At 36.2% G+C, this 25959-nt stretch overlaps 1 protein-coding gene across 2 annotated transcripts in view; it reads left to right on the top strand.

Moving 5' to 3' along the window:
* Nucleotides 1–25959, top strand: part of NCOA3 (nuclear receptor coactivator 3) — an 84740-nt gene that overhangs the window by 16539 nt on the left and 42242 nt on the right. For both annotated transcript variants that reach the window (XM_075768815.1, XM_075768816.1), the window contains exon 2: nucleotides 2890–2930. The gene's annotated coding sequence lies outside the window, so the exon portion shown is untranslated. The remainder of the gene's footprint in view (nucleotides 1–2889; nucleotides 2931–25959) is intronic.

The following is a 25959-nucleotide window of genomic DNA, read 5'->3' on the forward strand; positions in this document are numbered from 1 at the left end:
ATGCTTGCAGTCCTAGATCTTATCTCTCTCAAAAAGCTAAAGAAACAGAAGGACAAAGCACAGATCAAGAGTCAGATAAAATAAAGAATACTTAAGTGCTTTAATAATTTTAGATAAGCAGAAAATAGAGCTTCTAGAATTAAGACGTTTTGGTTGTTTTCCATTTGGGGTAATTTGTTTATCTTGGTTTTGCTGCCATATATCCAGATGTGACTAAACTGTCTACAGGCAAAAGTTTACCACAACGCTTTTCTATTGGTCTAGCTACAAACATATTATTGTCATCTCAGAAATGTTAAGTTCCATATTATTTACAATTTACCACAACAGAGCAGAAGTTTGATGTCAGAATTGGCAGAAATTAGTTTAATCCTCTCAGAGAAAGTAAGTTATTGTTTATGTGCAATAAAATAACAGAGATGGCCAGTAATTAGCTGTTTTGCTAGCAGGCATCTGAAGGATTTCAATATCTGCCACATCCATATAAATGTGTCACGGTCTCTGCTAGTGCTAACACTATCTCTGGGAAAAACAGGTAGTTCTTATGCCCTAGACTGCTTGAAAGAGTTCTGGTCTCCAAACAAGGCTATCTGTCATGTGATATGGGTGCTCCCACATACAGGAGTGCTCAAAACCAGTTTGTTATCTCTTAAAGACAAGTGGATGCTTGTGCCTCTTCCCTACTTGTTAGCATCCTTGAAATACAGAAGCATTGGGTTTGTTTTTAAAGGTAGGTGTTGTCTTTCTTTCACTTCACTATTATGTAAATTCTCTGCTTTTTCCTAGTATGTCAATCATGAGATTGTTGGGTTTGGTTTGATCTTGTGAAATGCTTAAAAAGTGTCTTCAGCAGGTCTTAACAGCAGTGTCCTAAATTTCACTGTTAAAAAGGTATGATAAAGGAATTGGTCCATCAGTGTCAAACTATATCAATGCAAAGACTACATTTCTCTGTGAGCTAGGGCAAAGGGGGAGTCCAGTGTTTGTGTGGTGTGGGTTTTTTGGTTGTTTGTTTGGGGTTTTTTTTGGTTTTTTGTTTTTGTTTTTTTTTAATTTTTGGAATTAAGCTTATGGTTATGAAGCACACAATGATTATGAAAAAAATAATAGCAAGCAATTAATTACTACTTTCTAAAGCAATCTATAAGCCTTGATTTGGTATATTGTCAGAATGGTTAGTTGGCTAGGTCTAAGTAACTTTAACTGAATCATCTGTTGGGCTAAATATTTATTTCTTAAATACATAAATAAATTTCTATATCAGACTAACTTCCTAGCTGCTCCTGATCCTTTCTCAAATATTAAGTTACTACTAATGAGAAGGGACTTGACTAAAGTTAAAAATAGAGCACATTGAACTTGACATGAACCTTAATATCTTTTCCAGCTTTTACAAGGATTGTATTGTGAATTGTGTATTGTTTAGTTAGTTTCTCACTGATTAAAAGTATTGAAATAAACTAAGTATTGTGAAATAAAGCTGCTGTCATTGCTTTGTTTACATTTGGATATCTTATCTAAATGTTACTTTACAAATTTGATGCAAAGTTCAATCTTGGAGATGAGATTTCTAAGTCTTACTAAGATTTTTTTTTTCTTCACTAAAGGCAAAATATATTGCTGAAGACATAAGATAACTGAAATGTGTTTATTGTCAAAGCTTAAAACAAACTTGTTTTGCTTACTTGGGCTGTGGATAAAGCCAGTGTGGCAGATCAAATATTTCATTATATGAAGTGTGTTACTACAGCCTTACAGAACTTTCCAGTGTTCTTTGAGCTTGGTTTTACATTGATCTTTCTTTACTCTGCTTATTGTAAATTAATTTATTGACTTAGCTGATAAGTTTGCTAATTACTTTATAGATATAAGACAGATCTTGACTAAAACAATTCTGCAAAACTTATTGCATGAAGATTTAGTAAACTGTTAAAGAAAATGCTTCTTTCTAATGCTTCTTGTTCTGGAAGTAGGTCCTAATAGTGGCTTGATTACCTCTGATCTTTTATTCTTGTCCTCTAAGAATGTAGACTTTGTAAGTACATGTTATACTTACAGTCACTGTCAGGGTGATGAGTGGCCATATGTATCCCTAGCATTTGATTTAGGAGACTTGTCCTTGTTCCAGGTGATGCTTTTGTTTTTATACCTAGTGATATACTTAAGGGAAAAGTAGGTCTGTTATAACCAATAGATTTTTTCCCCCCCCCAATTTTCTTCTACTCCTTCAAAAAATAAATAAACCTGAATTAATCTGTCAAAATGACAGACCAGTGCTAAGCAGTGTTCAAAAAGTTGCATGTAGTGAGTTGTCACTGAAGAAAAAGATGACAAAATTGAAAATATTGTATCACTATACAGTCATGGTATAGCTTCCTCGTGAATGTAAGTAGTTCTGGTCTATGCTGGATCAAAAAGAGTATGGTGGGCTTCATCTTTCTCTGTATTGTTTTTTAAAGGTCAAAGCTAAATTTTTTATTTTTTTGAGAGCAGAATTTGCCAGCACTTCTCTGCTATCTTTTTCTTTTCTTTCTTTGGCTTGAGAGTACAAGGCAGATCTACACAAAATAACCACAAGTGTCATGGAAAATCAACAGGAAGAAAGTGTTTTCCTCTTCAGTCATTTCATTTATTCTCCTCCTCCTTATTATCAGATGGCAGAGTTAAAAATGAAAACCTGATACTTTCACATAATGTAGAACTTAACTACAGACCTGACTGCCACAGAATATTTTAGCTGTATTAACTTTCATGGGTTCAAAAAGAAACTTGTAAAGAAGAGAAATCCAGCTGCTGGGAAAACCGGTCCTTTTGAACCAGGAAATTCCTGAGCTGTGAAGTTGGAGAGTATGCTGAAACACATTCATATGCTTACTTTTTTCCTTCTAGGCATTCTACTGGCTTCTGTTGGAGAAAGAACACTGTGCTAGGTAAGTCTTCTGTTTGATATAACTGTCCAGGACTACTTTGATTTATGAGAACTGATCCAGAGAAAACATTGATATTTAGGGGATTATGAAAAGGGCAAAAATAATTTCAGTTCCCTTAGAAAAATAAAGGTATTTTTGTATGTTCTCTATTAATACTGTATATAGTTTGCGCTCCTCCAACTCCTTTAAGCTTGAGGAAATACATGGTGTAACCTGGCCTTGGTATTTATGATAGTTTCTAATGATAATAGGCTTTTGGTGGATCATTGGGCCATTAAAGGATGGTGCTCTTAAAAGTTGTGGATGGAGTGGTAGCATCCTGCTGCCTGTCTGCCTTTAGAGGTTTCTTCTTTCTGCAATAACAAATGATGTGAATACTTTGCGTAGAACTGTTCTTTTGAAACACTGGTGATGAAGTGAGATTTCTTAGCTAAAGCTGGTTTTGGGCCCAGAGTGGATAAGATGTTAATCACTGGTGGGTTTTGTTTGGTTGGGGGTTTTTTTCATAACTTCTAGGGTAACCAATTTAGTCTTCAATACTCAGATTAATGTGTTAAGCTCTCTACCTGTTGCTGCAGAGTAGTGAAACTGATAACTTGTCTGGATGTTCCATTCAGTGGGATTTTGGTCTCAAGAAAGGAAGCACCTTCTTCAGAATAATCTCTTGTGATGAGGTCAACCTCTTTGCTTTGCAGTTTAGCAGGTGCCCTGAAATAAAATTCAAGTGAGATGGCTTGGTTAGAATAAGGTAAGGTTAAAGCAAAATGAAGAAAATGAGTGTGGAAGGGAAACCTTTGGAGAATGATCTCTTCAAAGCACAGAAAAGATTGTATTTTGTTTCAGATAGCTGTGCTCATTAAAATGTTACAGTTCTTAAGCAGTGGTTTGCAGACAGATGATACGCTGAGGTAAATAATATGTGGGAGAAATAACTTTTGCTCTTGACTGGATGGAGACAGTCATCTAAGCATATTTTCTGTCATAAATCTATTTGCAATGAAAAAAAAAGCTAAATCACAGCATTTTTATTCTGTAAGACAGAATTAATGACATCAGACTTGTTTTGTATGCTCTTTCCTTGTGCTCCCTCCATGCTATGCTGTGTTTATCCTGTTATTGTGCATACACTGTTATTTATAGGCTTCATCTATTTGAGAATCTAATAAAGTAAGATTCCTACTGGTGAAAGTTCAAGTGCAGGTAAGGTTTTGTAGCTTTCAGAACTTCTAATGTACTGTTAGGCACACTAGAAATGCTTAGTGGGCTTTGAAAAGAAAATATTAAAGCTATGCCATGCCTAGAGACAGTATTAGTAATTTTTCCCCTAATAATTTTGACAGGGCCCAAAATATAAGATTCTGACTGTGGTGTACCTAAACATAAAAGTTCTGTGTAAGTGTGATGTACTGTAATAGAAGGTCACTTAACTGGACAAATGCAGTGTGGTGTTTACTGACAAGAACACACATTGGGTCAAATATGCTGTATAGCTCATATATTCCAGCTGTATGACAGAAATGTATGACTGGTGCTAATCAGTTAGTTACCATGTTTGATATGCTTACCAGATGCTAATAGAAGAACCTCCCAGTGCAGAGGTGTGGCTGGATACTGACTTTAAAGCTTAGCATCAAGTTAAACTTTGAATTAAACCACAGAATGACCTGAGAGTCTGGTAAGAGAATGTGAGTTGTTTAAATCATGATGGATGCATCTTGGATGTTGCATTGACAACAAATGCTCAAACAATGGTTCCCCAGCTCAGGGTTTTATTGAATGTAAGATACAATTCAGTTGGTCTCCTTGTATGGGAACTAAAGATACAATGCATGTAAGAAAAAATAAATAATAATAGCAAATTCAACAGCTCTATCCTGGCATTTCTTCCAGTACACTATATAAAAATACATAAAATTGCTTCCTAATGTTGTGAAACTACACAAGTACTTAGCCATTTATCTGCAAACAAGGAAGCAACTGGATCTGAAACAAAACATTACAAATGTTTTTGGCACTTTGAAGGGGAAGGATGTGATCCCTTCTTCTGTTTTTGGCAGTCACTGACCTCTTGTACTAGCTTCCAGAATGGCTGCAAATCTTCCTAAAATTACTTGGAATTTCTATGCTAATGATGATAGTGTCATTTTGGAGACTTCTGCAGATAAACATCAGTGTTTGAGAAGCTATTTGTATAAAAACTTTCATGAGCAAAACTGATTTTTCTGCCTGTTGCAGAAATCTTAGGGAGCTTAGTGTGAGACTTGTTGAAAAATGTCTTTTTAATGAAAGTGAAGGTATTGCTTCTTTAATAGAACATTAGAAAAACTAAAAGCATAAGGTTTCTATGTAATGGAAATTCTTTGTAAAGATCAGAAAAGTTTGGACAAAAAAAAATCTGGAGGGCATTGAGAGCCTTATTCAAAAGCATACTGCTTTTTCTCATACATTAGGGGCAGGGGAAAAATCATCCTTAATGATAGGAATTAATGTTGTGGTCAGGAAAATGTACTTTGTGCCCAGTAAAGATGGGAGTATTAATGGATATATGCAAAATGTAAAGAGTACATGAGATGAATAAAACATACCTGCTTAAATCAGTATCAAAAAGAATGTAGTAATACATCTTAAAATTAAGACAAAGTAGGATCAATTGTAAAGTACTCTCTTGTCTTAGCCCATTGTTATAATGGTACCAGTTTATCATTGGGCTGCAGTACATAGTTCTCTGATGACAATGTTTTACTGAAAATCATAGAGAAGTGATGCTAGCATCAATCCAAACACTGCGAATAAAGTTAGAGCGGGTTTTGTTCAGTCAAGTCTTGAAGGTCTCAGGATAAGATATTCCACAGGCTGTCTGGAACTAGTTCCTGTGTTCAACCACTACATGAAAACTGAAGTTTAACTCGTTGCAGGTAGTAAAGCTTGCCTCTTCCCCTTTTGTTGTAGGCCTCAGAGGAAATTCTGTGACTCTCCAGTCTATAATATCTCTCTAGGTTCTTTTGGTTTTTGGTATAGCATTGAACAAATACACAAATCTTTGGGGTTTTTCCTCCTCCATTTTAGCTTAATTTTTAAATAATTGACCCCTGAAATCTAAGATTTGAGTCTACCAGTGATGTACAAAATAACATTATAGCTTTCAGTTTTCTGCAGTAAATTTTAGCAGATACTCTGTGTTATAACCATTGGTACATAGTGAATGGGCAACATTTGAAATATAACAAGATAACCTGACTGTACTGTGGAGAGACAAATTAACCTAATTTGGGAGTGATTCTATTCTGCCTTTATTTTGCAGTTTAACTAAAGGTACTCTACTAAGCTCTGGTCACTATGAATATGGAATATAGTAAGGTATATGAAAAAAATTAGAGGAAGGGGGATTTTTAACTAATGAAATGGTCAGATTATTGGTATACTATAGATAGACAACTGTCACTTCAAATTTTGAATGGTAAGCATTTGTGTTGAACACCTCTTGCAGCCATACTTAAGTGTACCTGTGTACACTCAAACTTAATCAGATTTTAATTACAGCATTGAGCTAGGAACCTTTCCGTATTTCAAGGTCAAACTGTGTTTTAGAAATGTCACTTTTGTGTTAAGTAGCTATACCTTATTCCTTACAATGAAGTAAATTGTATGTAAGCAGTGATACTATGCATGGAAAACTTAAACTATTTTGATTTCCTTTCTTCAGTAACTTCCTTTGGTTTTAGTCTCTGATCTTGTACGCTCAAATTTGAGAGTCTAGTTATGCCAAAACCTCAAGAAACTTAATAAAAGGCCTGTTAATGATTATTAGATCAGAGGATAACAAGGTCTAATTTTAAAAGCAAGAGGATATGTGCTTGTCAATCAATTAAAAAAATCTATTTTAGTAGCCTGATAAAGAGATAACAAACAGAATTCTCAAAAGCACCCTGACACACCAGGCACTTAACTCCCATTGAAGCCAGTGTGTGTGTGAGTCTGTGCATATGTAATATGGAAGCCCCTAATGGGTAGCTGCCTTCCCCTCTGCCCTCTCCCCATAGCACTCAAACACTTTTTCAGAATATGAATCTACGTTTTTAAAATGGTAAAGTATCTAGAGCTTTGATTAAAATTAGTTGTTTTACAGTCTAAAATAATATATTTACTGACATTAATCCTATAGCTTAGTTCTTGTGCAAACACATGAATAAATGTTCCTAAGTACAGCATCTGCTGACTAGCAAAATGTGCCTAAGGCAAGTCAATGGGATTTATGGATTAGATTTCTTTCCCGCTCATGTGTTTCTCCTTATTGATAGGTGTAAATATTTCCAACAGTTAAATCAGTGATTTAAATGCCAGTTTAAAGTCCGCTCTAAATGAATAAATGGGAAGCTGCTGTCTGTCATAATCAAGACAGTATGTATTGGTGGTGTTTACCCTTCCTAGGAAAAAGCCCCTGTGTCCTAATTTGAATGTCACTGAAACTCCCTACATGTTCACATTGGGCAAAGGCCAAGTTAGGATACAGTCCTTGAGACTTCAGTTCTCCATTTATGAGACTGTTATCTATCACAGTATGTAAAGCAAACATGGTTGCTGAAATAGTAATGTACTTTGGAGTTGATACAACAGACAAGAGTAAGTCTATAGCAGTCTTTTCTGTGAACTGATGGGTGCCAGTCCCACATAGTCTAATAAGCAGTTACACAGCGATGTGCTTAATTATGCGCAACAAGGGTTAAAGAAGTGCTGAGAGTTGGAGTTGACAATACTATTTTACTATTTTTTTGAATGACCTCACAACCTTAGTATTTTCAGTGTAACTTTTTGCATGCCTTTAAAAAGCATATGGAAAAAAGAGTACAATTTGCCATAAGGAAATTTCTACTCTATTTGCCAGCAAGGTTGTCATCTGGAATCCCACAGAGCAAATCGACACCACTTTGGTAACTGGACTGAGTATGCTTCCTACACGGGCTAGCCACTAGAGGGGCAGGAGCATTGTCTTTTAGCACCACTAGCCCAGACCTCCATCTGCGGTTTCAACCGGGATCTTGAACTGGGGGGGGGGGGGGGGGGGGGGGGAGGGAAGGGAGGCCTTTGCTAAGCCCTTGATCCTACTGCTGCCTCGTGTTTTGTGGATGCTGTGTATGGGTGGGGCAGTATAACCTAGAAAAATGTCCCTCTTCACCTACTGTATTGCCAGGTACTTTAACTGCTTCGTAGCTGTCAGGTTTATAGAGAAGCTGTTCTTGGTCCTTACGATACAGTGATAAAGCATGTGCTATCCTGTCAGCATGGATAAGCTGTGCAGCGACAAAGCTTACTTGGTTAGATAAAATACTTGAGGGTCTTGGCGAGTGGTTTAAAACAAAACTGAGCATGTTCAAAGACTTCAAAGGCACTTACCATCTGTACACATAATCTTCATTGGAGCAGTGAGATGAAGTTTAGCTTGGTCAGAGATTTGATCCATTTCTCTTCTAAAGCTGTAAACTTCTCAGACTGAATAAAAGGTTATATTTTGATCAACTGAATTCTCCACTCTGTTTTTAAATGTCTGAACCAATTTTATGCAAGTCTTCCACCAAAAGCAGTTCTGAGGGGTGTGAGAGACAGTCATTAAAGAATTAGAACGGGCTTCTGTGATGGAAAATGTTAGGCATCCTTAACCACAGATGTAGCTGTGCCTGCATAGGTAATGATATACTTCAGTGTATTTTTCTATTTCAGGCAAAGATGCCCACCTGAAACCAGCAATGCTCTTTTCTTTTTAGTGCACTGGTTTGTCAAAATTAACTTTCATTCAGTAGATCCTCCTAATTTTAGCCTAGTATGAAACTTTAGTTGCAATGTTGGGTGTGTCAAGGCTGTTTTAAAGATGAAGTATACTAAATTTTGTGTGTGTGTGTTCACAAATAAAGTCACTGGGGCCCCTTTCCTAGACTAATAGATGCCCCTGTGGAAATGTCTGTTGGTGTGCAGTTTTAAATGTTTTTCAGCAATCCGTTCTTGCTCCCCTTACCCCCCCAGTTAGGTACTCCAACTTGTAGAATCTTTTTTGTACACCCAAACCACAAAAAATAATGCTCTCTCTTATTTGGTATGGGTCTTATTTTCATGATCTGTAAGCTTTAACTGTGCCTGGGAATGGAAGAAACTACATCTGTTTGGCCTCATGCATAATGCAAATGTGGCAGGTTTTTAAAATAACTTTTAAAATATCCTTAGAATTACAGGTGAACACAGCTAACTTCTAATTGGTTTTGTAAATGATATAGTCTCCAGACACTGGAAAATTGCATGCTGTAGACTTGCATGCAGAAAGAGCTTGCATGCTTTCCTGAAATAGGTTTTTTCCTAAAGGGCTGCAGAATAGGACATGGTGTAGATTGGGTGGAGCCTCAGAGTCTCAGTAGGACTGAGACATGCTGTTAATTCAAGGGCAGTCTCTCATTAGCTTCATGAGCTGAATAAAACACAGTAAAAAAAAAAAAAAGTACATTTTCAGCAATTTGCATAAAGTTTAGTAAAGGGTCCTCAAAATTATTAATTTTTTACAGACATGCTGGTGCATCATTGTGAATCTCTTTTGAAAACATGATTATACAGATTCAGGCTTTAGTTAATGGGTTACTTATGTGGTGATCTAATAAACACTTCTAAATATTACTCAAGTTTTGTAATTAGTGTATTTTTGGAGACAGTGTTAGAAATTGCTAATGTCGTCTTCCCATCCCCCAGCTTTTGAGCTCAGAGGAGCCTAGTTTGCTTGCAGCTGCAGTGGTAGGCATCTTTCAGGAAGTGACCTTGGCTTGTATTAATCAAATTCAGAACACACAGAAAAGCTTCTTGGTAACATGCTGACTTGATGTAAAATTTTATAGCATCCATTTTCTTTTAAAATGAGGCCATCTTATAAAAAGGGAATTTATTTATGATATCTCAATTTAAAGGAATTTCTCTAAAATGATACAGTATTTAGAAAAGGTAAAACAACAAAACCAAACTCTCTTTTTACTGAGAGGAAAATAGCTTTTTATATATGTAATTAAATCTTAAGTTACTACTGGCAAAACTATTTTAGCCTAGCTAAACTATGAAAATACAGTGTTACTTGATAGCATTTTCATTGGTGTCTTACCATGTTCGAACTAGAGTAGAAAAGCTTGGTAGTAGGGCATGATCTCAATCAGCAAAGATTCTCATGATGTCTTTAACCTTCTGACTTGATGTATTTTAATCTCTTACTGCATCTTTTGTTAGCAGCTCTCAGGGCATTAAACTTAACCTCATAGTAGCTGTACTGAGCTGCTATGCCTATTTGCATAGATTGAGAAAGGAATCTACCTGTGCTTGTTCAAGAAATCTGACCTTGCCCACCAGCTGGAAATTGTTTTTCATTGGCTCCTCTTAAATTGAGTAGTTGACTGTTCCTAAAGCAGGTTTTAAGAGTTTTGCATGACTATCTTCTTGCCCAAACTATTTTGTGAATTGAGTTAACAAAAAGAAGATTGTTGGCAGTATTTTCAGCTGGCATAGCTGTTTGTAAGAGTATCTGTCTTTATCCTTCCTTGGGACCTACACAGAGAGCTGAGACCAGAATGTCTTTTATCATTACAAAGTGCTGTGAAAGCCTTTAAGGTTCTGTGTAAGATAACTTGTCAATTTTCAAATTGCATCTTTCTGGAGAATTAGTAATAGCTGCCACCTGACTGGTTTTTTCCCTTAGGTTGTCATCAAGTGCATTATCTTGAACAATCTACCATCTGGTTGATTTCAGAGTTTGGAAAACTGAGTTCTACTTTAACTGGCATCTTCAGCATAAATTTCTTCTGCATGTTGATGGCATATTTTAGTCATTTTACCTCTTCACAATTATATTCAGACTCCTGTCATTCTTTCTGCAATGTGTGGGAGATCTGAGTATGCTAACATACATGTTCTCAAGTGTTTCCTGACTTGGCTGCTGTCTGTTTTGGAATGGTCTAATTCTATGTTGTTTACCTTGCAAATATATGCAATGACTTGTCATTCTACTTGGTATCAAGTCAGAGTTGCTAATGATTCACTTCAAGATCCCAGTGTAACCCTACCCCTTTCTGCTGTGTTGAACATACTCTTAGGTTACTTTGCTAATGAATTTGGCTTAACTGCATGCATGTTTTATACACTTTTCTTCATGTTACCTCATATTAGATTGTATGTTATTGCACCAAACTGAGAACTGTTCATCCACATCTTCACTTAGAGTGTTTTGGACCTCTTTCCTTGTAGTCTGCAGGGCCAATGGAGAGGTGATGAATCTGTTGCTCTCTGTGCTTAAGTGTAGTTGACACTGGCTTTCCAAGATCAAGTGGATGCCAAAACACAATCATAGATTGTGTCATCCAGTATTTGCTGTCATCAGCATTTTCATCAATCTCCCAGAAAATAAAACTGGTCCCAGCACAGATTTTGGGATACCCCACCATGGACTGATTCACTGAGTCAGTAGTCAGCAAGATGAAACTATATTGTTAGGGATGGTATTTTGAGTCTGGAGAACTTGTAGTAATTCTTGCCATTAAAATTTTAAACCAGAACTAATGATTAGGAAACAACATAACCTGGAACCACTGATGGAGAACTGAGGCATACAGTGGAACAAGTCTGTTCTATGTTCTTCCCCTAGTTCTGTAATCTTAAAATGAGTGAAGACTAAGATGCATCTTGTCTTTTTCTATGCCAAAGCAAGACAATTTATGAATGTCTCATGTCCAGACCATTTTCTACTTCTGTGGCTAGGTATTATTTGTTTTCCTGTGCAAGCCTGTGAAGAGCTGAACACTTTTGTACCTAATTTGTACCAAAAATTCAATGCCCATCCTTCTTGGGGTAGATGGAGAATGACTTGTTTTGAAGTAAACACCTTGAAGCAGAGTATTATTAATGGTACTGTGGGGACAGGGCAGTGTGCAGCAGTACTCCTGGGGCTGCCCAGCCTTATACCAGAGCAACACCATTCCCTGTTTGACAAGAAGCAAATCAAATCACTGCAGCTCTGGAGTGCGCATTCAGAATCCTTTCCGACAATTCTGTGCTGGTGTTCTCCCTCCCTCCCTTTTCGCAAGGTCAGTCTTTCCTGTTTGCCAGCATGATCTCGCTGCTGTCACTTACGGCTCCATAGTTCAGTGCTGCTTTGATACTGCCTAGTATCAGCCCTACCCCTTAGATTACTGAACTGCTTTTCAACTGAAATGGGGGTAAGGGCACCCACTTCTGCAGCTCTTAACTTCTGACTCAATGACATACTGCTTCTGCACAGCTCCTGCTCCCTCTTACTTCCATGCTAAAAGAAACGCTCAACTCGCGGGAGGCTGCTGGGGGGGGGCTCTGCTATGTACGTTGCTCGAAGGGAAGGCGAGGAGAGGGCCTTTTCTGCCTCAGCCGGCTCCTCCGGTGGGTGCGGTGGTAGCCGCGCCGGCTGCCCCGCTGCCAGCCTGGCCGGGCCGCAAGGAGTTAAGGACCGCGCTGCCGCCCGCGGTTCTGTCTGGAGCCGCCGCGTTCTCATTGGTTGCGAAAAGGTGAAATTGAAACCACGGTAAACTTTTGACCCTGTAGCAGTTCTTGTGGAACGCCTTCCCCTTGCCAAGAGCAGAGGGCTTTTTTCCCCCCTTTTCCTGTATTTATTCTCTGTGATCGTGCCGTGCCGCATGCAGCCTCTCCAAGGGAGGGGGAGGACAAGCACAAGCAAGTAGTTTGCGTGTCCAGCTAACGGTAAAGCTGGAATATGTCTTAACTGCTAGTGCTAGCTATCTTCTAAAACTCTGATCAGTAAACAAGTATGAGTCCATTTTTCAACTTCCAAGATGGCTTTTGTGTGGTTAAAAAAAAAACACAACAAACCAACAAAAAGCAACCGCCAAATTGATGCTGACTATCATGGCTAATTAGAAAGTGGGGAAGGGAAGATGAGTCATCAGGCACGCTGGCTGCAGTGAGCTCTGCTGCTTAATAAACGTGGTGGTTTTGTAAAGATTGAAGTGGTTTCTCCGTACTGAAATCCGAGGTAGAAATGTCTCGTTATTACTACTTCGTATGTTGGTGTATTAAATACATATTTACCTAACTGTAACTGTTTCTCTATTCTTCTGTATCTTCTTTAAACAAAAGAATATATAATGTTTGGCGTGGGAGACAAGTACTGCCAGCTGAACTTCATTGCTAACTTGCCAAGTATCAGGGGCCCATGATAGCCGATGTTATGAATTTTCATTTGGGTAGGGTGACTAACAAATTCTGGACCTAATTAGAGTGTGTGTGTCACTTACATGCTATGCGGAGTTTGTCACAAAAAAATCTGTGGTCGAGAAAATTCACCTTCCCTCTGTAGCTTTGCCAAACCAGACAAATTAAAGCAGCATTACGTTTTCAATGAAGTATGAATACGAGATTTAGTTAATCCACGTTTCTTTCCCCTTAAACCTCTCTGTCTTTTCCCTGACAAAAGAATAGCTGACTTGGTTACTTTACTGCATCAGCTGCCATTTTCTCCCTCCCCCACTCCCAGGCACAGGTATTGGCCTGCTGTTCTTGCTGGAACATTAAACTTAGTGAATGTTAAGTGCCACTTAATCAAGGAGTCACTCAGCACCTTATTTAGAGATAACATTCAAAACTCTTCCTCAACAAAGAAACTTGATTCCTGACTACTTCAAGCTGATGTTTTCACCTCTCTAGTGGCTCGCTCTTGCAAATAGTTTAATCAGATTTATACAGTGTATTCATTTTCCTAATGAGAGATTAGGGTGGGGAGGAACCCTCAAGTGCTGTGATTTGGATTTGTTTAAAAATTCAGTTCAATAAGAGAGCGGTGGTTAAGAACCATTTAGTTTACAGTAGCGTTAGTAGTACAGTAGGACAAGATTGTGAAGGTTCGGCGTTGGCTGCTCTCAGAGTGCTGCTGTTCTCGCTGCAGTTTTATCTGGGAAGTGAGAGAGTCTCCCAAAGCATTGCCAGCAGCATCGAGGGAACAATGAATATAATATGATTAATAGCAGATCCCCTGCCCCCTCTTGTGTGCAATTCTCCTTGCAACTGCAAAAGAAGCATGCGCTTGTAATGATAGTTGGTGGCCTCCCTGTTTGTTCCAGCTAGTGTTCCCAAGCAGCAGCTATTATACAGTTTATTTTTCCCCACTCCCTGTGATTCTTTGTTCTGTCCTCCCTGTGCCTGAGTGCGTCCTGTCTGTTTCTCATTGTGCCTTTCATGGCAGTTCGTCTGCCTTCACATTGGAGCTGCACGGAGGCTGCAAATCACATTGCCTATCACAGTGAAACGGAATAAATGCTCTTCTAAAGGAAAGAAGAATGAGTAACAACTGCTGGAAACTAAGAATCATTTGTGAACTCTACATCTGAAGTGTCATTTAAATGTCTCTATCTGAAAGGCTTCTCTTGAACAGTTGCATGATTGCGTTGTAGTAACATTGGGTGTACATGCCTTTTAGCATTAGAAATTGGTGATCTCTAAAAATATTACTGCATATGCTAGTGGCAGGGTGGGAAACTGGCAAAAAATGAACACTGACTCTCAAGATAAAGAAACACAAACTTCACCAGATTTGTAAATCCTATGACTTCAAAGTATCCTACTTGGAGGGAGTGTTATTGAAGACTATTATTAAGAGCTAACTGCTGATTGTGAGAAAATCACTAGTTTAACCTTTACTTTTAATGAAAATGGCCAGAAAGAGGGATATCTGGGAAACTGTCAGTGCATTTTGTAACCAAAAAGCATTAAATGAGCAGTCACAAACTGAAAACAAATAGGGTTTTATACTGTTTTATTCTGTGTGTTTATTCAGAGTAGCTTTTGAGGTTGGTTACATCTGCCTGGTTTCCTCAGGGGTGAATTGCAATCTGCTGCTTTGGAGCTGCCCTTTTAGAATTTTCTCCCCCCACCAAGATTTCCAAACTGTGAATGAGAAATTTAAAAAGAAGTTCATGCCAAGGTGAAGTTCATGTATCTGTTGTCTAGAGTAAGCAGTTCCTATTGTCATGTTTTACTGAAGGAGGGAAAGATGATTTAGAGAAACTTCTAGAGCACAACCTCTCAATTTGGAAAATTACTTTATATTCCAAAACTCATCAGTACATCTATTGTGTGCTTCAGATTTCTACTGGCTTTGATCATGGAGTTGTATGGTGAGCTGGACTCTGGCATCTAGTGTTAAAGCTTGCCACCTCCCCCTAAATCATCTATCTCATGTTGGCACAAATGATGCTGAAAAAGAGTAGACTTGTAGTAGTTGGAACTTACATTTTTGTTTTTAAAACATTACGATTGTATCTCTATCTTCTCTGCTTTTATTTCTATTTCAGTTGGTGATGAAACTTACTATTTGCAGTCCAAGTGTTTCATCATGGGATGAAATAAACAGCCTTTTCTCTGCTTCTTCCTCAATAGGTTCATCTCAAAGCTGTCCTGTCTGCATCCTTGTTGCAGATCTCCGGTGATGAGTGAACTCTTGGTCCTCTAGTGGGTTGGGTTTCTGGAATGTAAATCCCTCTTTGAAGAGCTGTGTTAGATATGGAAACATAACTTTTCTAAGAAATACATTGGTCAGATCTAGATGTCCTCAAAACACTTTCAACCAATTTTCAGGTCCAGTTTTGCTCTAGCCTTGAAGCAGGTTTATAGCAGCAACTTCTTAAAAGACAGTAAAAAAAAAAAAAATAAATCAATGTATTCATTCTCTCATCTTTCCTGCTAGTATCATAATTTTTGTAAGTTCTCTTACATGCCATCAGGATGTAGGAAGATGAATAGATGCAAAAAATTATAAGCTGCAGACATGTTGATTCCCTTAAGCATATGTGTACACACACAGAGTCTTGTTTCTCTGGCACTAGAGTTCAGGAATCAGTGGCTAAGAAATCTTTTTTTCCTTTTTTTTCTTTTTTTTTCCCTTTTAATATACAAAACTATGTAGAAAGCATAGTGTTTTTCAGATAGAACAAAGTGGCATGATCTCAATGAGGCAGACCTCCTGCTGTGAGTTGTGTTTCACCTCCCGCACTTTCTTGAAAATGCAGTAAATGTAGAGATTGCTTTCTATAGCTGAAAGAACTTCATGCATTTGTAATCTCTGTAGGTTGCATTATCTATGCAGCTGTCGCTCATAAATGTTTCTGGGTTGATGTGCCCTAATACCCAGGTTGTTCCTAGCTTCTCTTGTAAGCTGAATTCTTCTCAGGCCACAGGGACAGTAAACAGTAGCTTTGCTTAGTGATTTCTACTGAAGCAGCAGACCCAGATATTTACTCAGCAGTCTTTTTAGAAGAGTCTGCTTTATTTCCAGTACAGTTTAAAACTGGTTTTAGATTGTTTGGGTAGGGGTCTTGGGGGTGGGGTAGGACAGGACAGGGTTGCCTAAAGAAATTCTACATGCTAATGTAGAACCCTCTCTGCCATTCGCATTCAGATTTTTTGTGTGTTCTGGAAAGCTCTTCTTATCTATCCTATTTTGTCATTAGCTCTGATTTCTCTAAACTTTCCTTCTGATGTTTATTGAACATATAGTACTTGTCCTTCAGGATGAAAATCATTATAACCTATCTGGCTATTTCTTAACGCAATACATGAATTTAAAAAAAAAACAAAAAAAACCAGAAGATTGGCTGAAGTGCTCCATAACTGTTGCATTCGCTCATTTGTGGTATGTAGTTGTCCTTATAATAATCTACTGAAGTCTAGATCTGGAAAGCTAAGACAACAAAAAGGATCAACATTGCACTTTGTGGTATCAAAAATCCTTCATGATGTATCACTGCTCTATGCCCATTGTTCACTCTCTCCAATCAGATGGCAGTAGAAATGCATAATTTTCTTCAAGATAAGTAAATTAAAAGCACAATACAATAATCCTTATAATAATAATACTGTAATCTTACAGTAGACAGTTTTAGTTCTCAGGGTCCAAATAGGGAATGTCCTGATAAATCAAGGATCTGACAAATATAAATAGATTCAGAGCAAAAATTATTTGCCAGCAAAAATGGTGTCTCTCTTGTCTTACTGGCTCCACATGCTATTGTAGTCTACTGGCAATGACACTGTGAAAATAGAAGATGAGTATTTTTCATTTTGGATGTTTCTACTTAAACATACTCTCATTTCCAGCACTAGAACAGACAACTGTAAACATTCTTTCATAATAAACCTCAGGGCTGTGATGTGATAGAAAATAGAAAAATTAGTGATGCCTATCTAAATTATTTTCAAGTGCTAAGCTTCACCTGTCCTAGGGAGGAAAAAGGGCCATGTGTACTGAACATGGACAATTACAGAAGGTTTGTGTTATTTGAGGGAAGAATTTCTCATGTTTTACAGTAGGAGAAACAATGTTGCTTTTTATTCAATGCCTATTGAATGTAATTATAAATCGAGGGGGCAAAACTGAATTATCCTGGCTATGAAAATGGAGGAGGAAGGGGAATTGCAAGCTCTATGATGGTCACAGTAGCCATTTGAATTGATCTATGACTGTTGTTCATAAGAAAAATACCTGTCTAGATAGTGACATTTCCAATAATACTAATTTCAGTAATGTCGAATTATCACTTTTAAATTATGTATGTTGAATATATTGATAACTAATTATGTTTCTTTTTCTCTTTTCTAGCTTCTTGTATAGAATATTCATTAGGTGATTTGTTATTTCAAAAGCTGTCATTCCCCTTCTTTTCTCCACAATACAGTTAAAGTAGGAAAAGCAGTTCTGTCTCTTTGGTTTAGATTTCTTTTGTTTTTTCACCTTGATTCTCTACCACCTATATAATGTTGTCCTCCTGAGTCCTGTGTCGACATTGCTCGCATGTTGTTGTGACAAGATTAGAATTGAGGATTTCAGTCAGAGAAACCTTATTTTGAAATACCCTAAAGTTGAAAATGAAGAAAATTAAGATCAATATGAAGCTTGCTTATGCTTGCTATGCGAGGCAGAAGAGAGAATAAATGTTTGAGGTTTTCAGAAGCTGAATAACAGAGCATGACACGCAAGAACAGACTGGAGTCTTGGGTGTTTTATGGGGAGGACAATGGGGGCATCGTGTTAAATGAAAAGCAAAACCATTTAAAATTGATTAAAAAATTACTTATACAGCTAGGAGGCACATGATATCAGACAAGTTATTAGTACACTAAAAAGCATCTTGTATTTTTTTAATAGGAGAATATTTATAGTTCTAGTTAGTAGAGTTTATATTTATGAGAGTATTCTGTGGTATATATTAGTTTCTACTGATTCTTGGAAGCTAAACCTCCATGTGGTAGATTCACCCTTTTTCAGTAGTGAGGGGAGGCTCTGATACAATATGGCATGAATTCTATGTTTCTGTGGCAAACAGGTATTGATGATAAACACATTAGTGCCAGAAACGCTATCTTTATTTGAAGGAAATAACCCTTCTCTTTTGCTTTCTTCTTATTTTATAGGTACATAATATAATGTTAATTATGTCTTTTTAGGTATGCAGAAGACATTTCTGATCTTTCTAGAAGTAAAGCATTCTAAGTTGTAATTCTCTTTGCTTGCTTTTGCAGCCTGTCAGAACAAAATGAATACTGTTTAATGGTGCTGTTTCACATAGTATACCACTCATGCTATCTTCATAGTGCTCTTAAGTTAACTGTTTCCTAAAGTTGCAGAGTAGCTTCTGAGAAACTTTGAAGGTTGCTAGTCATTCAGTGGCTCAAAACGTTAGGAAAATGTTGACTTGCTTGGCTGTAAAAGCAAAATTAATCATTGCTTTTAGGAAACTTAATTCAGTGTGTCTTTGAAGTGTAATTGTTAAAAAACCAGCCTTTTTAAAAGGTGTTTTAAAGATATTTTTTTTCAGTCATATAAACTAGCAGACCTAAGACAATTTTTTAATAGTGTCTTTAGGATTTCTGATGAGAAACTGAAGAACTTTTGCCGTGCCTGTACTGTGTGACAGTTATCTGTCAATCCTGAACTGCTGCAGTTTGCAGAATGGTGTTTTAAGACACCAGTTTCATTTTGCTTAAAATGCTCTGCTGAGATGTGTGTCGTCTTAGTGGCTAATAATGAGCAATTTCTCAATGAGTAGCTGGCCATGCAGTAATGGCAGGGCAGTAAGTGGTAACCTCTTCACTTGCCCAAAGATAGTAAAAAATCCTCACTCCTCCAGAGTTCTGCAAAGATCCTTGAATTTTAAAGAACATCTAGAAGTAGGAAAGATGTGTAAAGCAGTAACTGGTGTCTACTGCAAAATTGCAGGATTTGTGGTGCTCTTGTAATCCAAGGTAGTTTTATCATTCATAGTGGCATTTAACTGTTCCATGACCGATGGATGAAGTTTACCTCTCATCCAAACTAAGCTTCGCTTTGGTTTTACGTGTGACAGATTTCACTTTAGAATGAATGAAATCATCTAGCAATCTTCCTAAAAGTTGTGAGGATAGAAGGAAATGTATCATTTAAAGACTAAGAAAAAAATTTAGAATTTCTCAATGAAGTATTGAACATCTTATGTTACGTTTTAAAACTTAAGACTTAACTAGTTATGACTAACTTGAATGAACTGTTTTTCATTTTGCAGGATATTTTCCCTGGTCAGTAATAGGTACACTGTGGTCCTTAATTTGACAGTTTTTGTCATTCTTAGTACCTCTTCTTTCCTTTTTTATATCTCTGTCACACTACTACGGGATATATTTACTAATCTCTCTCTTTGAAGGTACCTGTTTTCAAGTGTCGATATGAGGATTATAGCATTAAGAAGTATGGAATAATAGATACTTATTTTGAAACAGAACATATAAATGTTACTCTTCAGAACTATATACATCTTCTTGCTGATATTAATAGGCAATTTATTTTAGATTACAGCCTTTTCATTAGGTTTTTTACCTTGATTGTTCAGCTCTAATTTCACATCACCAATGTTGGTTTCAGAGCAGATGCACTGAATACTGTAAATTAAATGTGCAAGGGGACATTTTCATACATATTCTTTCTTATGCCATAAAAGATCTGAAGAGCTTTTGTATTCTGCGGAAACTCAATAGTTTGCTCTGATTAGTGCTTATAATCACTTTTACAGTTAAAGGATGTTATTTTGATGTTTACATTGCTACAAATAATGCAAATTTTGTAGTAAGTCTAGCAGTTAAGTTGCCACTGCTTTCAGCAGTTATCGCTCTGGTTTTGCAACACTGGTGTTTGATGTGATTGATGAAAGATCATTTAGATTACTTATCATAACTATAAGTAGTGGACAGTTAGTGTGTAAAAAGTGTCTTTTTAAAATAATGTGAATGTTGTAGGTTATTGTTGACATTATTAGAAAATATCAAATAGACTGGAATAATAACTTTAAATAGGAGTTGCTCTAATTCAGACACCAGGTTTAACATAGTACCAGAACATTCTTAGAAGGTGTCTGTTGAGCAAACAGACATTTTATCTGGCTTTCTTGGCTCTGTGTACAGCGCACACCTATGTTTCTAAATAACTTGTGAAATAGTTCTAAATAAAATTTCGGTCTTCTGATAGACAAAACACTGTGTCTTTCTATTTGAAGTTAATAAAAATATTCAGGTAAAAGATTTTTTTTTTTTTCTGCTGAAGATAAAATTTTGAAAGAAATATTACTTTCAGCCTTAGTTTTTCTACTGGTGATAGACTTCTCATTGAATTAACAGAAACAGACCAATGCTAAGTGCTTCTGAAAATCGCAGTAGAAGTATATTAAATTTCAATGGATCAAAATACTTATTACTTAAGACCAGAGAGGGAATGGCATTGATATGACACATATATTTCACGATCTTTTAACAGACTGAGCTTTTAACCTGCTCAGGAAAACTAGCTAATACTTTTAATAAAAATTCACAAAAGACTATCATAGTGCTTAAGACTTAGCTGCAGAACAAGAAACCTACTTGTTCACATAGTAATCACAGTGAATTTTTAAAGTATGTTTTACTGTTTGGCATGATAACGGTAGCATGGTGATAAATTATATGTGGTTTCAAATCGGGCAGCTGGGGAATGAACAGCTTTTAAGCGGACTACACTATAGATAGGGATGATTGGCATCTTTATAGCATGTTAAAAGGTAACATTTCTTAATGGAAAGTTCTGCCAATCTGATCCCCACCCTTTTATTGTACAGCTAATGTTCCAAGAGTTGGCTCAGTTTGTTGGGCTAATTCTGCAAGATACAATTAGAATTCTATAATGAGTGATATCCTACGGCAGAAAATGTTGTTCAAGTAAAATTGGACTGTAAAAAATACAGAATTGGTAGTGGATATAAGAACAACTGTTTTTTCTCTTTCAGGTTCTTTTTTGACTTGGTTTGATGTTGAATGTGTCCATTTTGGTTGAATGCGTATATTAGAGTGTTATATGTATCTTTACCCAAGATTTTTGGAAATACTTCCATCAATTGCAGTGTGATGATGTTGTATCCGTAACAATACTCTGCTTTCGAAGTTAAAATTTGAAAATGCTAAACTTCTGACCTTGGATAGATGTTGCCATGTAGAATGCATTATATTCAGCTGGTGAAGTAAAAATTGCATATTTCTGAGCTTTAGTTTGTGGAAAAATAGTGTGTATTGGGCTGCGATGCCTGACAGCTGACATTTATCAAGAGTAACATGAGCTTTACTCATTCTCACATTTTTAAGCAGCTTTCAAAGCTTTACATGTATACACATGTTCAGCATATGTCATGCAGCTTTGAACATTTTGTTCTAAAGATGTTAACTCTCATTAAGATGAGAATCCAGACTATAAACCCATAATGATTTTCATTTATCAAATTTAGTCACAACGTTAACATTTTGTAAACTGGCACTATAATGTGGAACAGTAAGAGTAATGTTTAAAGCTTAAAAATACTCTTTCCCTATTAAATGTTTTAGTGAACTTTAGATCAGACTTTCAGTGCACAGTATTGTTTGAATGCATGATCCTCTTTCAGAAGCATACAGTTTCTAGAAATCACAAAATTAAATACAGTAAAAATTCTATTTCTTATTAAAGTGCTAAAGCTTCTTTTTGAAAAAGAAGAAAAAAAGAAGATGCATTTTCTTTGCAAATTATCTGGTAGCCATTTTGATATCTTTGTAAACAGTTTGTGTGTGTTAGCCAACTAATGAAAAACTTGTTCTACTTGCTTTCAATGTTGTAAAAGAATTACGTGATTGTCTTGAAATGCTCAAAACTCTGTATGCAATTATTCTTGCTTAATAATCCTCTTAAGGAGAGAATTGTCTGGATGAAGTGATTATTTTCATATTTGACAAATTTTATGCTAGTCTACATATTTTGCTGGTCTATTTTTAGACTCATAGCTTCCTGTTACTTCAGTAGCTCATTGTAGTGCTAAACAGATCACACTGGTCTGATGCCAGGTAACTCGAAACTGTGGGTGACTCCTAAAGATAAAATGGACAGGTATAATTGTGATCGTCATAATTTTAATTGCTGATCAGTAATGTAAGATACATTTCTTTCTCCTTACTAATGTTCTTACTAAATATTTATTACTAACATACTAACATTCATACCAAATACTTTAAATTTGTCACTTCTACATGGAAATAATTTCAGATGACCTAAGAAATAATTTTCTTTCTTTCTTTAAATAATACCCAAATTTTTAAAGTCAAAAGATAAATTAAGGTCTGAAGCCAGTGTGGAATTCAGACTTTGCTGGACCAGTTTGTTAAAAACTGGAGATTCAAGATGGGATTTCTTTGCTCCAATTTGGAAGCCAGGAAGGTTTTAAACATTAGTTGATCTCAAATGCTCCTAAGAGGCACAATGGATTCACTACATTTTTTGTGTTGTTTTGGTTTGGCCTCAACCAAAATTGTGGTCATAATTGTAGCAACGCTCAAACCCTCCCCATTTATTTGGTGAATTTAAAATGTGGAATTATTTTTGTTGGATTATTTCAAGATTGTACTAATGCATAACCAGATATTAAAAGTCATACAGGCAACAAACAAAGATAACAATAGAATATATGTCTCTTTCTTGAGCTTGTTGGTCTTGAAATAATCCATGTATTTTAACTACTGTCCTTAAAAAACTTTCACATTCATTTAAAGAAATGAATGCCTTGATTTATGACACTTTAAAATTTCAAAATTTTTGAAATTTTTGTTTAGTGTTTTGTTTAGACTTATGAGAACCCTAAACTGATGTCTAGTAAAACTTGGTCTTGCAGACAAAATAAGCTGTATGAATAGCAGAAAATATCCTTTTATAAACAGGAATAAAAAGTTAGTGTAGTTGTGCGAGTATTATTGTTTTTCATTAATTGTGAATATCTGTATATTACAGGTAGTTCAGAAGATCCATTTTTCTCTTTAGTAGTATCTCTCATAATTTGTCTACTGTTTATGGAATATTGGTAGAATGATGAACAAATAGATCTCTTATAAATGTAAACTTTTTCCCATGTCAGACTATGTTTATATACTTTTATCCTGTAAAGTCTTTCTTCCATGCATCCCTGCATGTATACATTCTCAAGAAAACTAGTATTTTGTGTATATAGGCACCTCTTTACTGAGGAAAGCTTTCTTACATTACTTTTTTCTTGAGGTATTTTGGGTTACTTTGTTGGAAAACCATGTGATTCCCCTTTGCAATGACACACTGTGATCTTGGTGGTGGTAATGCTTTGGAATTTTGGGGGTTTTTTTTGTTTGTTTGTTTTGAAGATAGCAAATAAGATATTTTGTTGTAGTGACTTGAAGCTTATCTTTCCTTTCTTGGCTAGCCTCGGTTGTAGAATTACAGTCTTTATTTCACAGTTCTAACACTCACATTGCCAAAGTGGGACTGATGAAAGGACAAGCGCATATAAGTGTTAAAAGTGAGAAGCTTTCTTTCTGAGTTAGATTTGGGCATGCTTTCTTAATTTTATACAAACTTAAATATATGGTAAGGTATATGTTGGAGGGGAGCATATTTCTGGCTGTAAAACTTTTGTTGCTTTCTTTGTTCTTTTCTTTGTGAAGTACCTATAGACATCATTATGTACAACTGTAGGTGCTAAGAATGATTAAGGATATAAATCCTTTGTTTTAAAAAGCATTTTGTAATAACAAAAATGGATAAGTAGCTATTTTTATCAGTGCTGGTCACTGATACTGAACAGCAAATTATAGTAGGGAGCACGGCGACATCAGCATGCTGTAATGAAATCCATTTTTGTGCCCTACTGTTGCTACAGTGATTGTGTGCCAAACTAAATTTACTATTGTGAATGAGTTTACTATTACTAGTGCAAACCTCATTTTACTATTGTAAATGAGTGAAAGTCTTAAAAGTATACTGCAGTATAAGTACAGTATTTGTAGGTTATTCTCTCATGGGTTGCTTGATTAATCTTGGGTAGCTTTCCTACTTTTAAGTATTTCACAGATAAACATTCATTCACTTATGATCAGTCTAGAAAAGGAAGGAGGAGATTAGCACACAGGTAATTTTTGAATACATTGACCAGACTGTATTATCTTTCCCTAGTTAAGGAACTTCTATACCTATTACACAAATGTTTGTGTTTACCTACATGGTAAAATGTATCTGTGTTACTATGCCACGGTTTGTAAACTTTTGTCATTACAGTGGCTGAACATTCCCAGCTGAACATTTGCTCTAAGGTGTTTTAAGTCCAGTTAGTTTGTTCTGAGATAGGTGCAATGTAGAGGTGGTGATTTATTGGTGTAATAATGCTAGTAAGTCTTCCCATGTAAACAAGCCCGTAGTTTGGAGTTTTACAAATCCTTTCTGGGCATAGTTTCTCACAGTGCACTGATGGTCAAATGCTTCTCTTCATTCATTCTCTAAAATACTTTTCCCCTCAGGTTCATTTGCTTATTTTTGTTTGCTCATGCCTGAAATAATTGTAATATATTTTTTCTTGAAGCAGTTTTGACAATTAGGATTCACAGGTAATGTAGCTTTTAATATTTTTCATTTTAAAATACTTCTCAGTTAATATAGGAAGGAAAACACACTTGCTTTTTCTTCACATGTTTATGTCTCTGTTTCAGGCTGCAGTATTGCCAGCTTTTTTTCAAAACTCATTATATTTGCTCTTTTTCTTCAAACCCCAACTGTGACAGTGATACGACTAGCAAAGCATCTCATTTTTCATTTAAAAAGAAAACCGAATTCCATTCCTCCTGCACTGTAAAAGAAAATTTGAAAATATCGGCAGTTTACCTTGAAGTCTGACTGAAGAAAATGGAGAAACAAGGAGCTTAAATCTAAAGCCACTTTTTTTTTTTTTTTATAAATAAGGAGAGAAACATGAATTTTAATTATACATAGTTGTAATGGGGAAATAAAAAACCAAAACAAAAAAAATCTGAGTTGCACAATTCAAGGTTTCGCTGAACTCTCTTCACTCCTCTTTCATTGACCTCTGGCTCATAAATGGTTGAAGCTTTGACTTTTAGAAAATATTAGATGTTCAGAATGATAGCGCCATGTTTATCCCACTAGTTTTTCTTAGGCTTAATCTATTACTAGGGAAGCTTCCTGGTAAAGTGCTGTCAACAAATCTTAATAAACTCACATTTCATACTGGCAAAGGAGTCTCAATACAAGTTCCCTGAGTAAAATAGGTTATATGGGTAAGTATATTTTTGCCACTACACTAAAGCAATTCAAATATTTAAAAAAAAAAAAAAAATCCTCTTACAAGTTTTAACAAATGTAAAATGACAGGAAATATTAGATCAGTCTGAAGATCATAGAGGTCACAGTAATTCCGTGCAACTTTCTTTTTCTCTTCAAATAACTTTTCCCTGTTCAAAAGTCATGCCATGTTGGCTGTTTTTCTGCAGACTTTATTTATGTGCTCAGTGATATTATTCTTTAGGATAGCTTCTACCATCTTACTGGAGGGAAGTCAATCAAGGCATGAAGGTCAGCTTCACTGGTCTATAGCTCCTGAGAGTCCCTCTGGATTTCTTTAACATCAGCAGGAGCTCCCCTGGTCAC

The sequence above is a fragment of the Balearica regulorum genome, chromosome 16 (assembly GCF_011004875.1).
Source record: "Balearica regulorum gibbericeps isolate bBalReg1 chromosome 16, bBalReg1.pri, whole genome shotgun sequence".
Classification (NCBI taxonomy): Eukaryota; Metazoa; Chordata; class Aves; order Gruiformes; family Gruidae; genus Balearica; species Balearica regulorum.